This window comes from Leptodactylus fuscus, chromosome 1 (assembly GCF_031893055.1).
Source record: "Leptodactylus fuscus isolate aLepFus1 chromosome 1, aLepFus1.hap2, whole genome shotgun sequence".
Lineage (NCBI taxonomy): Eukaryota > Metazoa > Chordata > Amphibia > Anura > Leptodactylidae > Leptodactylus > Leptodactylus fuscus.
This window is the reverse complement of record NC_134265.1, coordinates 261,692,739-261,706,691: the sequence shown is the minus strand read 5'-3', so window position 1 is coordinate 261,706,691 and position 13,953 is coordinate 261,692,739.

Sequence of the window (13,953 nt, the reverse complement as noted above, 5' to 3'; positions counted from 1 at the left end):
AGGGAACTCGCCAGAGCAGAACTGAAACTGAAAGAAGGCCAGAAGAAGCAGAGGAGCCAGGAGAATGTGGCAGAGATGGTCACGTGGTCGTCGGTCTGGTCCGCAACAAGAGGTCAGCGTGGTGCAGGAGGGTCAGGCAGAAGAATGGTCAGCAATCCGGTTTGGCAAGGTGAGATCAGCGTTATACAGAGATAGGATCGATGCAGAGGAATCTAGAAGGCAAGCAGGAGTAATAACAGAGAGAAGAAAAGGAGAAGAATTGGCAGGCAGAGGAAGGGGTCAAGTAACGGAGCTAAGAGGTAAAAAAAAACAGCGGTTTTCTACAGGTACAATGTAGACACTTTCTTCCAGAAGAACTGAATAACCAGTGGTGCAAGAGAAATGGAAGTGCGCTACTAAAGGTTCGGGAGAAACACACAGACAGCGCTTAAATAAACACACACAAAACTCCAACACATGCGAGGAGAAGCCTGGCAACCTTACAGCCGTGACTGCAGAGGTCCCAGATCTACCCCTAACAACTATTTAGGCTCTGTACTGTCAGGAGGGCGGTGTTAGGCAGGAGCAGACAAGGGGTGTGATTCTGAGCTCTGACACTGGCTGCCTCTGATTGGAGCTCTGAGTCACCACCCTGTCTGACACCACCCTTCTGACACTTCTGCATTGATTGTTTATGAAGACCAATGCAACTGCTAGTCGCACCAGTACCTAGGTGATTTCTTTCCGCGCCCAGTCCACTTCAGTCAGCTAGCACTCCACCTCCTCAGCCAGTACCACAAGTCTAGCTGTCAGGAGAGATCAAAGCAGCAGCAGCAGCCATGCCCTGGTACAGTATCTGGAAGATGATGAGCCAGAAATTTTTTGGCTCACAGCACCAACTGGATGATAACAGACAGCAACTGACACCCACTGGCTGCACCAGTAGTACAGTTGTGCCTAGAGTGCATCTATATTTCAGCAGATAACTCAGACCTCATGGAGCTCTGGACCAGTAGGTTAGAACAGTGGCCCAGTTTGCCATGGAGGTTTTATCTTGTCCTTGTGTTCAGTGCTCCCAGTGGCACTGTAACAACATAAAGCACAAAACTGTCCACCACTAGTCTGGAAAAAATTACTTTTATCACAATGAATTAAGTATATATCTGTGAAGATTTTCAAACACCATCCACTGATGCCTCCGAATAGTGGTGTCACTGTAACCCTATCATCATGTTCCATTTACTGTACTGCTGCTGATGCTCCTAAGCAACTGCCAGCACTCAGCCAGCGCAGAGTGCGTATAAGGCGAGTCTATACTAGGTGCTCATGTTATTGCTGATGGGATATTAGTTAAACACACCATACAGCTTTACTTATTGTTCTCAGATTTCTATTTTTCTATATCAGGGAACTTTTTAGCTGCATCATAACCTAGATTTGCAGTCCAGTATCTCTTAATCTCGAAAAAACACAAAAAGTCCACAGCTGAAAAAATGTAAAGTACCAGCTCAGCCTTAAGAGCACGAAAACCACCCCCTGGTAGGGGTTAAATGATCCAGATCCAAATGCAAAAAAGTCTTCAGCACAAAAGGTATTAAAATAAAACTTAGCTTTTAATGATGAAAAGCATTAAAATGAACACCAGATACAGAAATGAAAAAAACACGTAAGAAGAAAAAAACTTACAGCATCAATCCTATATATATAAATGTACGTCCAGCACCAAAAGCAGACAAGCCTACACGTTTCAGGACATCAGTCCCTTACTCATGGTATCTCTTATACTGTTTACTTGGGCTTTTCTCAACTTTTTCTTTTCTATTGTATTGCAGAAATACATGTAGAGGAATTCATAGTAGTAATAATGGATAGGAGAGTGGGGGATTCTCTGTATTGTACACACTCTATGTCTCAGACAGAAATGTAAAATGGGCTGCAGTAATAATGGGGTTATTAACAGAAAAATTGATAGAAAAGCTTGTAGTAAAGTTTATGCAAATTGCTTAGGAACCTGCAGATATTTAAACAACTCAGGTATCCTTTAAAGGGGTATTCCCATGTGGCATACTCACCAGTCTTCGTTGCTGTAAATTCTTCTTTCTTCCGGCTTTGTTGCGTCATTGGTGGGCGGGGTTACATATGCAAAACCAGTGGCGAGATGCCGCTGGCCCTGCGTGCACGCTCATAGACCAGTCTAGCCTTCACAATGCGAATACAGACCCGGCATCCGCCTCTCTCTATTACAGTGGATGCCAGGTCTGTATTCGCATTGTGAAGGCTAGACTGGTCTATGAGCGTGCACGCAGGGCCAGCGGCATCTCGCTGCTTTGCTTTGCATATGTGAATACAGACCCGGCATCCACTGTAATAGAGAGGCGGATGCCGGGGAGCGTAGACGCCGGCACAGATGCCGGCACAGATGCCTGGAACATCGCTATGCTCCTGCCCTGCATGAAGCCAGCAGCAGCAGAAGCGATGCTGTTATTCTGCTCCTCCGCCCCCCCCCCCCTGCCTGTCTTGGCTGCAATATTTTCACAGTCTGTAAGTAGTTGACCTATATAAATAAGATGGTTGAAAATAATTGAAGAAGGTTTGGGCCTCGTCATTGTCTGTTTATATGTGGAATGCAAAGCAATGTGTCCACATTTTTCTGATTATGGGGATAACGTCTATCCTTAGGGAGTGACCACCTTCTCAGGTGTGTGGAGACTTATACAGCCATAGTTGCTCCACTGCAAGGGAACATGGGAAGAATATGCAAATCTGTCTCCCAAGATGTAAACAGGGAGACAGTGCCTCTGTTATGCTTCCCTCTATAGCAAGCACCCTGAGCATCATGCCCGACTTCCCAGAAGCCTTTGCTGCATGATGCGAGGTTATAACCAAATCCATTTCTCAGCTACGGACGGCACCATTTCTGTCTCTTTGGACTTCATCAGCGCAGCCTAGAGAGAATTGATTTGGTTTAACCACATGAGGACCGCCGTACGTAAATTTACGGCCTCATGTGCTGGTACCTAAAGACCGGACTATTGTCGAAATACGTCCGGTCTTTAGGTGCCATTTCGGAGCAGATCGCGCCCCCCCCTGGTAACAGTCCCGCCCCTACCTCTAGCCCGGGACTTGGTGAAGATGCCGGGGACCGATCTGATTGGTCCCCGGTCATGTGATCGCTGTGACAGCAAGTCACAGCGATCTCTTTTATTTACAGTACAGGCAGCGTCTCAAGTCTCCTCCCTCTCCTCTTCTCCTTACACATTGTTACTTTGTGAGGAGAAGAGAAGAAGGAGAGAGACTTGAGACATTGCTTGCTAAAAAACACCCATATACACAGTTTCCACTGCCCGATCCTGCCCCCAAACCCATCGATCCCCTAATTCCTAATCCCCTATCCCCAAATCTATATATAGATCATATATATATATATATATATATATATATATATATATATATATAAAAAAATAAATATATATATATATATCTGTGTATATCAGAGCTAGATAGGGAGATATATATATATATACCCACCATATAGGTATATATATATATTTCTGTCACTTGTATAGCGCTAACATATTCTGTGGCGCTTTACAGAAAGTGTCAGTCACCGTACCCTATAGGGCTCACAATAAATTGCTCTCTAGCACCATATATATATATATCTACCGTATAAATTTTATATATATATATATATATATATATATATACATATATATATATATACCCGCCATATAGGTATATATATATATCTGTGACTTGTATAGCGCTAACATATTCTGCGGCGCTTTACAGCCACTCTACCAAAGAGGGCTCACAATAATCAGCTCTCTAGCACTATATATATATCTACCGTATAAATTTTAGATATATATATACATATATATATACCCGCCATATAGGTATATATATCTGTGACTTGTATAGCGCTAACATATTCTGCGGCGCTTTACAGCCACTCTACCAAAGAGGGCTCACAATAATCAGCTCTCTAGCACTATATATATATCTACCGTATAAATTTTAGATATATATATACATATATATATATATATACCCACCATATAGGTATATATATATATATATATATATATATATATATCTGTGACTTGTATAGCGCTAACATATTCTGCGGCGCTTTACAGCCACTCTACCAAAGAGGGCTCGCAATCAGTGACATTATGGCGAGGAGGTTTTATACTAGTGAGGAGGCATACGCCATTCTTTGGTCAGATGCATCAGATGCGTCTGACACTGAAACATTTGCAGACAATGAAAATGACAATACAAGTGTCATTTCAGATTTGTCTTCAGGGGACGTTCTCCCTGATGACATTGACTCTTCAGATGGTGAAGGTGCCGGAACTAGCAGTGCGGCAGCAGACAGTGACACTTTCCCACTAATTGATGTGCGTTCCCTCCAGTGGGCACTTCCTCCATCTTTTGCCCCTAGAGTCCACCCATTTACTGCATCTCCTGGCATAACAGTGGATGATTCCCAATTTACCCACATGAATTATTTTAGTTTATTTATAAGCGATGACCTCCTCAATGAAATTGTCCTTCAAACGAATTTATATGCCACCCAGTACATAACCCAAAAACCTTCCTCTGCCCATGCCAAAGATTGGACACCCACAGATCTGGTGGAAATGAAAAAATTTGGGGGCCTCACCCTAAATATGGGTATTGTAAAAAAGCCCTCAATCAGATCATATTGGTCAAAAAGTCCCGCACAGTCAACCCCAATATATTCGGCAGTCATGTCCAGGCTTCGCTATGAGCGAATAATGAGGTTCCTTCACTTCAGTGATAATTCACAGGCCCCCCCAAGTGATGATCCAAACCGTGATCGGTTATTCAAACTGAGACCCCTCATAAATTATTTGAACCACTCCTTTTTACAACATTACACCCCAGAGCAAAACGTCAGTGTGGACGAATCCCTCCTTAGTTTTCACGGTAGACTGAGCTTTCGCCAATATCTCCCTTCCAAACGGGCAAGATATGGCATAAAGCTATATAAGCTTTGCGAAAGCAGTTCTGGCTACACCGCCGCCTTCAGAATATATGAGGGACGAGATAAAAAAATTAATTCCCCAGGATGCCCCCCAAATTTTCCCATCAGTAGTAAAATAGTGGTGGAGATAATGCAGCCCCTGCTACACAAAGGGTACCACTTGTATTGTGACAACTTCTATTCAGGTGTGGCCCTATTTAGACACTTGCATTGTGCAAGCACAGGAGCATGTGGAACCATGCGCAAAAACCGAATTGGTTTTCCGCAGCAGCTAGTGGGGAAGGGCATACAAAAGGGGGAGTCCTGTTCTTATTCTTGTGAGGAGCTGTTGGCGGTGAAATACAGAGATCGGAGAGATGTCTATTTGTTGAGCACAATACACCCCACAGGAACAGTGGCAGTGAGGGAAAGAGGGGCAACAGCAGACAAGCATAAGCCAATAAGTGTGTCCGAGTATAACAAACACATGGGGGGGGTGGATTTAAGTGATCAAATCTTACAGCCCTATTTAGTAAAAAGAAAAACCAAAACCTGGTATAAAAAAGTGGCCATTTACCTCTTTCAAATTGGAATCCAAAATGCCTTTTTACTTTATAAAAAGAAGGGAGGCACCGACAAATATCTGGATTTCCAGGAAAAAATAATTCACAACCTCCTTTTTGACCCTCAGGACCCCATAGAGACCCCCCAGTCTGAAGATGTCAAACGACTCACTGAAAGGCATTTTATTAGTCTAATTCCCTCCACAACAACACGAGCTAACGCGCAAAAAAAATGCCGTGTCTGCACCAAAAATGGGCGACGCAGAGATACCCGTTACCATTGTCCCTCATGCCCCTCAAAACCAGGCCTGTGTATTGTCCCTTGCTTTGAGAGATACCACACTGTTCTTCATTATTAGATCTCTTCCCCAGAAAATTCCACTTCTAATTTTGTGATTGCCACCAAGCCCCATCTTTTGCATAAACCTGCAAATTCCTATTGTTATAAACTCTAAATTCCCTAAATTATACCCCTAGATGAATACATTGGGGAACAAAAATACTAATTACATTTTTTTGCATCTTTTTCAACATTTCACAAAAAATCTGGATACTCTAAGAAGATGCTAAAGCACTTATTGAATGCCTGCAAACTATTCTAGCAAAATCTGGCCTACAAAATCCAATTAGCGCTCCATCCGTTCTGAGAGCGACCGTGTGCCCGTACATTCGGGTACCAGCACATATGGGGTATTGTCACGTTCGGGAGAAATTGGGTAACAAAATGTGGGGTGCAATTTCTCCTTTAACCCCTTGTGGAAATGCAAAATTTGGGGTAAAGCAACATTTTATAGCAAAAAATGTCATTTTCCCATTTGCTGGGCCAATTCTGTGAAACAACTGTAGGGTCAAAGTGCTCAATATACCCCTTGATAAATTCCTTGAAGGGTCTAGTTTCCAAAATGGGGTGATATTTTGGGGGTTTCCACTGTTTTGGCACTTTGGGGGCTCTGCAAAAGGGACATGATGCCTGCAAACTATTCTAGCAAAATCTGGCCTACAAAATCCAATTAGCGCTCCATCCATTCGTACATTAGATTACCAGCACATATGGGGTATTGTCACGTTCGGGAGAAATTGTGTAACAAAATGTGGGTGCAATTTCTCCTTTAACCCCTTGTGGAAATGCAAAATTTTGGGTTAAAGCAACATTTTATAGCAAAAAATGTCATTTTCCAATTTGCTGGGCCAATTCTGTGAAACTCCTGTAGGGTCAAAGTGCTCACTATACCCCTTGATAAATTCCTTGAGGAGTCTAGTTTCCAAAATGGGGTCATTTTTGGGGTGTTTCTACTGTTCTGGCACTTCAGGGGCTCTCCAAATGCAACATGGTGCCTGAAAGATATTCCAGCTAAATTTGCCCTCCAAAATCCCAATAGCGATCTTTACATTCTGGACCTCACAGCATGCCCATACATCACTTTACAGCCACATATGGGGCATTTCTGTAGTTGGGGGAAAATGCGTAACAAATTGTGGGGTGCATTTTCTCCTTTAACCCCTTGTGGAAATGCAAAATTTTGGGTTAAAGCAACATTTTATAGCAAAAAATGTCATTTTCCAATTTGCTGGGCCAATTCTGTGAAACTCCTGTAGGGTCAAAGTGCTCAATATACCCCTTGATAAATTCCTTGAAGGGTCTAGTTTCCAAAATGGGGTCATATTTTGGGGGTTTCCACTGTTTTGGCACCTTGGGAGCTCTGCAAATGGGACATGGTGCCTGAAAAGTATTCTAGCAAAATCTGGCCTACAAAATCCAATTAGCGCTCCATCCGTTCTGAGAGCGACCATGTGCCCGTACTTTACGGTAACAGCACATATGTGGTATTGTCGTGTTCGGAAGAAATTGTGTAACAAAATATGGGGTGTAGTTTCTCCTTTAACCCCTTGTAAAGATGAAAAATTTGGGGCTACAGTAACATTTTATTATGAAAAAAGTAATTTTTCATTTTCACGTCTAAATGGTAAAAAAATCTGTGAGACACCTGTAGGGTCAAAGGGCTCACTATACCCCTTGATAAATTCCTTGAGGGGTCTAGTTTCCAAAATGGGGTCACATTTGGGGGGTTTCCACTATTTTGGCACCTTGGGAGCTCTGCAAATGGGACATGGTGCCTGCAAACTATTTTATCAAAATCTGGCCTACAAAATCCAATTAGCGCTCCATCCGTTCTGAGAGCGACCGTGTGCCCGTACATTAGGGTACCAGCACATATGGGGTATTGTTGTGTTCGGGAGAAATTGTGCAACAAAATATGGGGTGCATTTTCTCCTTTAACCCCTTGTAAAGATGAAAAATTTGGGGCTACAGTAACATTTTATTACGAAAAAAGTAATTTTTCATTTTCACGTCTAAATGGTAAAAAAATCTGTGAGACACCTGTAGGGTCAAAGGGCTCACTATACCCCTTGATAAATTCCTTGAGGGGTCTAGTTTCCAAAATGGGGTCACATTTGGGGGGTTTCCACTATTTTGGCACCTTGGGAGCTCTGCAAATGGGACATGGTGCCTGAAAAGTATTCTAGCAAAATCTGGCCTACAAAATCCAATTAGCGCTCCATCCGCTCTGAGAGCGACCGTGTGCCCGTACATTAGGGTACCAGCACATATGGGGTATTGTTGTGTTCGGGAGAAATTGTGCAACAAAATATGGGGTGCATTTTCTCCTTTAACCCCTTGTAAAGATGAAAAATTTGGGGCTACAGTAACATTTTATTACGAAAAAAGTAATTTTTCATTTTCACGTCTAAATGGTAAATAAATCTGTGAGACACCTGTAGGGTCAAAGGGCTCACTATACCCCTTGATAAATTCCTTGAGGGGTCTAGTTTCCAAAATGGGGTCACATTTGGGGGGTTTCCACTATTTTGGCACCTTGGGAGCTCTGCAAATGGGACATGGTGCCTGCAAACTATTTTATCAAAATCTGGCCTACAAAATCCAATTAGCGCTCTATCCGTTCTGAGAGCGACCGTGTGCCCGTACATTAGGGTACCAGCACATATGGGGTATTGTTGTGTTCGGGAGAAATTGTGCAACAAAATATGGGGTGCAGTTTCTCCTTTAACCCCTTGTAAAGATGAAAAATTTGGGGCTACAGTAACATTTTATTATGAAAAAAGTAATTTTTCATTTTCACGTCTAAATGGTAAAAAAATCTGTGAGACACCTGTAGGGTCAAAGGGCTCACTATACCCCTTGATAAATTCCTTGAGGGGTCTAGTTTCCAAAATGGGGTCACATTTGGGGGGTTTCCACTATTTTGGCACCTTGGGAGCTCTGCAAATGGGACATGGTGCCTGCAAACTATTTTATCAAAATCTGGCCTACAAAATCCAATTAGCGCTCCATCCGTTCTGAGAGCGATTGTGTGCCCGTACATTAGGGTAACAGCACTTATGGGGTATTGTCGTGTTCGGAAGAAATTGTGCAACAAAATGTGGGGTGCATTTCCTCTTTTAACTCTTAGTAAATGTGTAAATTCTAGGGCTAAATGAATATATTAGTGATAGGAATTGAAAAATGTAAATTTGACCTCCATTTTGTTTTAATTGCTGTGAAATGCTGAAAGGGTTAAAAAACTTTCTACCTGCTGTTTTGGATTCTTTCAGGAGTGCAGTTTTTAGAATGGGGTGACTTATGGGGGTTTTTATTACAGAGGCCTTTCAATTTCCCTTCTGAACTGAACTGGTCCCTTGAAAAATGTGTTTTGGAAATATTCTTGAAAATTTTGAAAATTACTGCTTGATTTGTAAGCCTTATAATATCTGAAAAAAATTAAAGAGTGATTAAAATTTGATTGCTACATAAATGAAAGACATGGTTAATTATATTTATGAAAAAATTTGGGTGGTATGACTTTCTATTTGAAAGACATGCAATTTCAAAGTTTGAAAACTGCATTTTTTTCCAAATTTTCACCAAATTTCATATTTTTTAATAATCAAAGACATAACATACCGACCAAAATTTACTACTGACATGAAGTACAAGGTGTTACGAAAAAACAATCTCAGAATCACTTGTCTATGTTAAAGCGTCTCAAAGTTATTGCCATTTAAAGTGACACGTCAGTTTTGAAAAAAAAGGCCTGGTCTTTAACATACTTTTGGGCCCGGTCCTTAACCGGTTAAGTGAGAGGCTGAAAGACCAGATTGTGGGGATAACGTCTATCCTTAGGGAGAGACCACCTTCTCAGGTGTGTGGAGACTTATACAGCCATAATTGCTCCACTGCAAGGGAACATGGGAAGAATATGCAAATCTGTCTCCCAAGATGTAAACAGGGAGACAGTGCCTCTGTTATGCTGCCCTCTATAGCAAGCACCCTGAACATCATGCCCGACTTCCCAGAAGCCTTTGCTGCATGATGCGAGGTTATAACCAAATCAATTTCTCAGCTATGGACGGCACATTTTTTTGAGCAAGCTTCTTGTCACATCTTCAGAGTTTCGCTAGTTTGTTCATAGTCATGCATAACAATTATTTTGTTTGTCCTTTTGTGTTCGAAGAGCAGACAGTGCTAACACTAGAAGCCTTCGAGATGGCTTATGCGGCATTCACACTTGCGCCTGCTTTCTGCCCAGGGGTTTCCGTCCTAATCCCCGGAGAAACTGTATAGGGGACTGTTTGCCGGTGGTCTTCTTTAAAACACATTCATTTGAATGGGTTTTTAATGCAAACTACCAGTGTCCGTAGGAAGCCTCACCACGGTGAAACCGTTTTTTTGCATGGACTCAAAGTCCTGCATGTCTGCCTTTATGTCCAAGCGAAAAAAACGGTTTCCCCATGGAGAGGCTGCATACGGACACTGGTGATTTGCTTTAAAAACCCATTCAAATGAATGGGTTTTAAAACTGACCACCGGGAAGCCGTCCCGCCAGCCAGTTTCTCCAGGGATTAGGATGGAAACACAGCCGGCAGATACGGGCGTAAGTGTGAACGCCTCCTTGCAAGGGTTTAAGCCAAGAATATTCAACTCTTAAATGGATGTCTATATTCTGCATGTGTGAGATAACAGGAAGTTCCAGTTAATCATTTATTAACTCATTGGTACAAAATCACATATTGGAGAATGCAAATAATTAGAGGGGTTGTCCAGTTTCAGACAAATATTTATTTCATACTTTAAAATAAGTTATACAATTTTCCTATATACTTATCATTCCTCATGGTTTTTTTTAGATCTCTGCTTGCTTCCATTCATTCTGCTTACTTCCAGTTGATGAAAAAAAAATCTATGGCCATGTGATATACAGTCCATGGCCATGTGATGGACACACAGATGCACAGCTTGTTACAGTCACAGCACAGTACTCAGACATCTGCCTGGTCATAAGCTGTGTTTGCCACAACCGTAAAATCCCAGACTATAGTATTGTTACATTATTTATCCTCAAAGAAAATATCAAAGTATCTGTTTTTGTTCATCCCCCTCGTACAAAAAAAATGGAATAAAAAGTGATCAAATGTTACATGAAAACTATATCATCCTGCAAAAAAAGCCTGCTCACAGCTTTGTTGATGGGATAAAAAACTATGGCTCTCAAAATATGTCACTTTTTTTAGAGTAAGTTATTAAACCATTAGAAACATTTGGCATCACCTTAAGGGCTAATTCACACGTGAACTGCCCGCCCGCCGCGACCATCGCTGTCGCGGCTTAACCCTCTGCTTTGGCTCAAATGAATGAGCCGACATAGGAGGGAGCTGCCGGGGGCGGAAGCCGCGCGGCTGAGCCTGCGCGGCTTCCGCCTGAAGAAAGGACATGTCCTTTCTTTTCTCCGCTAGCAGCAGCTCGCCGCTAGCGGAGAACAGAAGCCCGGCGGTCTCCATAGACCACCATTATAAGGGGAGGTTTTGGACGCGAAATCCGCTGTCAAAAACCTCCCCTTATACTCACGTGTGAACTAGCCCTTATTGCTGTTTGCTCCATTCCCCCGGAAATAGGTTTTTGGGTTTTTTTTCAATTAAAGATAATCATTGCATTATTTGTACTCTAATTTAGGCACTATTAAAAAAAAAAAAAAAAAAATGTTACTTATTCAAAAATAAAAAAAACTAGCCCATTTACAGCTATATCAAAACCTATGGAAATTTGAATACAACATTGAAAGAAATTAAGAATAATGATTAAAAAGGGTATTTCCATCGTAACCCTTTCATGCCTCTGTCAATGTTTGTTTTTGCATTTATGTTTTTCCCCTGTCTCCAATCTAAGAGTCATAATTTTTTTCATTTTTCAGTCCACATGAGGGCTCATTGTTTGCGGGACAAATTGTACTTTGTAATGGCACAATTCAATATCCTCTACAATGTACTGGGAAGCTAGAAAAAAAATCTGAATGAGTTGGAATTGGAAAAAAACAACAATTCCTTATGGGGTTTTTACTACATTCACTATGTGATAATAATGACATATTACCTGTATTCTGGCAATTAGTATAATAACTGTCATAGCAAATTTTTATAATATTTGTAATGTTTTTGATACATTTTAAAAAATGTAAAACGTTGCAAAATAGAAAAAAATGTGTGTCGCCATGTTCTGACACCTGTAACTTTTTTATATTTATAAGTATGGAGCTGGATAAGGGGTCTTTTTATGTGGCACAAGATGACATTTTTATTTATACCATTTTGGGGAAGTTCTGATGTTCTCTTTTTGTTTACATTTTTTGTAGAAGGAAAAGTGCTGCCAAAAAAATTTCCATTTGGCCATTTTGATTCTTTCTCCCTCTACGCCTTTTCCCATATGGGATAAATATTTTTATATTTTAATAGTTCGGATATTTTGGAGGGTGGGGACACCTAAAATGTTTGTGTTTATTATTGTTTATTTGTATATGTGATCAAGGGAAAGGGATGTGATTTGAACTTTTATATTTTTTGTGTGTTTTTATACTTTTTAAAACTTTTTTTATTTTTGGTTTTACTTTTATTTTCAGACCCCTAGGGACCTTGAACGATAAGGGCTCTGATTGTTCATACTATTCACTGCAATACTAATATATTACAGTAAATAGTAAAATAGCCTGGGAGTGTTCACGATGACAATCTGGAGGGTGGTGATCATTCAAAGATGGCGGTGCCCATGGCAGCCACACATCTAAAGTGTTAACAGCTGTGATCAGTGTCAGCACCGATTACAGCTGTCAGCTATGGCTCCTGGCTGTATTATATCCATCAACCTGGGAGACCCCTTTACAGTAGGACCATGTCTTCACATGGTCTATGCTTCTATTAAAGGGATTCTACCATTAATACCTCTTTTTTTGTGGATAAGACATCAGAATAGCCTTTAGAAAGGCTATTCGTCTCTTACCTTTAGATGTGATCTCTGCCGTGCCGTTCCTTAGAAATACCGTTTTTTACTGGTATGCAAATTAGTTCTCTCGCAGTGATGGGGGCGGGCCCCAGCGCTGAAAATGCGATGGGGGAGTCCCCACTGCTGCTCGAGAACACGATCCTGCAACGCCTCTATCTTCGGCTGGATCCTCCCCTTCTCTGTTGTCTTCCTCCTGCGTCAACTCCGACGCCTGCGCAGTTGGCTCTGCCAGTGAGACACTAGTAGAGCCGACTGCGCATGCCGGCCAGCGGCCATTTTTGGGAGGCGGCTCTTGCTCTTGTAGTTCAATGCAGGAGCGGCCTCCCAAAAATGGCCGCCGGCCGGCATTCGCACTCGTCTCTGCTTGTGTCTTACTGGCAGAGCCAACTGTGCAGGCATCGGAGGTGACGCAGGAGGAAGACGACAGAGAAGGAGAGGATCCAGCCAAAGATAGAGGCGTCGCAGGATCGTGTTCTCGAGCTGCAGTGGGGACGCCCCCATCGCATTTTCAGCATTTTCATTTTTACCATGTGATGTACTTTTTCACATAGGTGCATGTATTTAATATTTATCAATAGGTTTCATGATGTGCCATGGCTGAAGTACCATAGTTAAAATGCATGTAAACACTCATGTATGGAATATACAAGCAGTCACCAGTTTTGGTTTCTCTGGTGTATGGGTTTGCCCAAGTTTCATTTCTGGGTTAGGTACACATTCACATTGTGCGGTGTAGGGTGTGGCCCGTATTTTTTCAACTCTGTGTAGTGTTTTTTCTCCCCTTATCCTGTTAGTATATATCAACAATTCAATTCCAAATCAGGACACACAGGTTTCACCATGTGATCCACACCCGAGTTCATTTCCGGGTTAGGAACACATTCACATTGTGTGATGTCAGGTACAGCCTGTAGTACTAGTCCTGTGGAGTATTTTTTATTTTTTTTTCTCTCCCCTCATTTTTCCAGTATACATCGGCAATTCGCATCCAAGTCATGTGATACGGGTTGTACCATGTGATGTACACCACGTGACTTTTTCTCCTAGCAGCGGTTATTGCTAGGTTACTCACCATCTACTAAGTCATG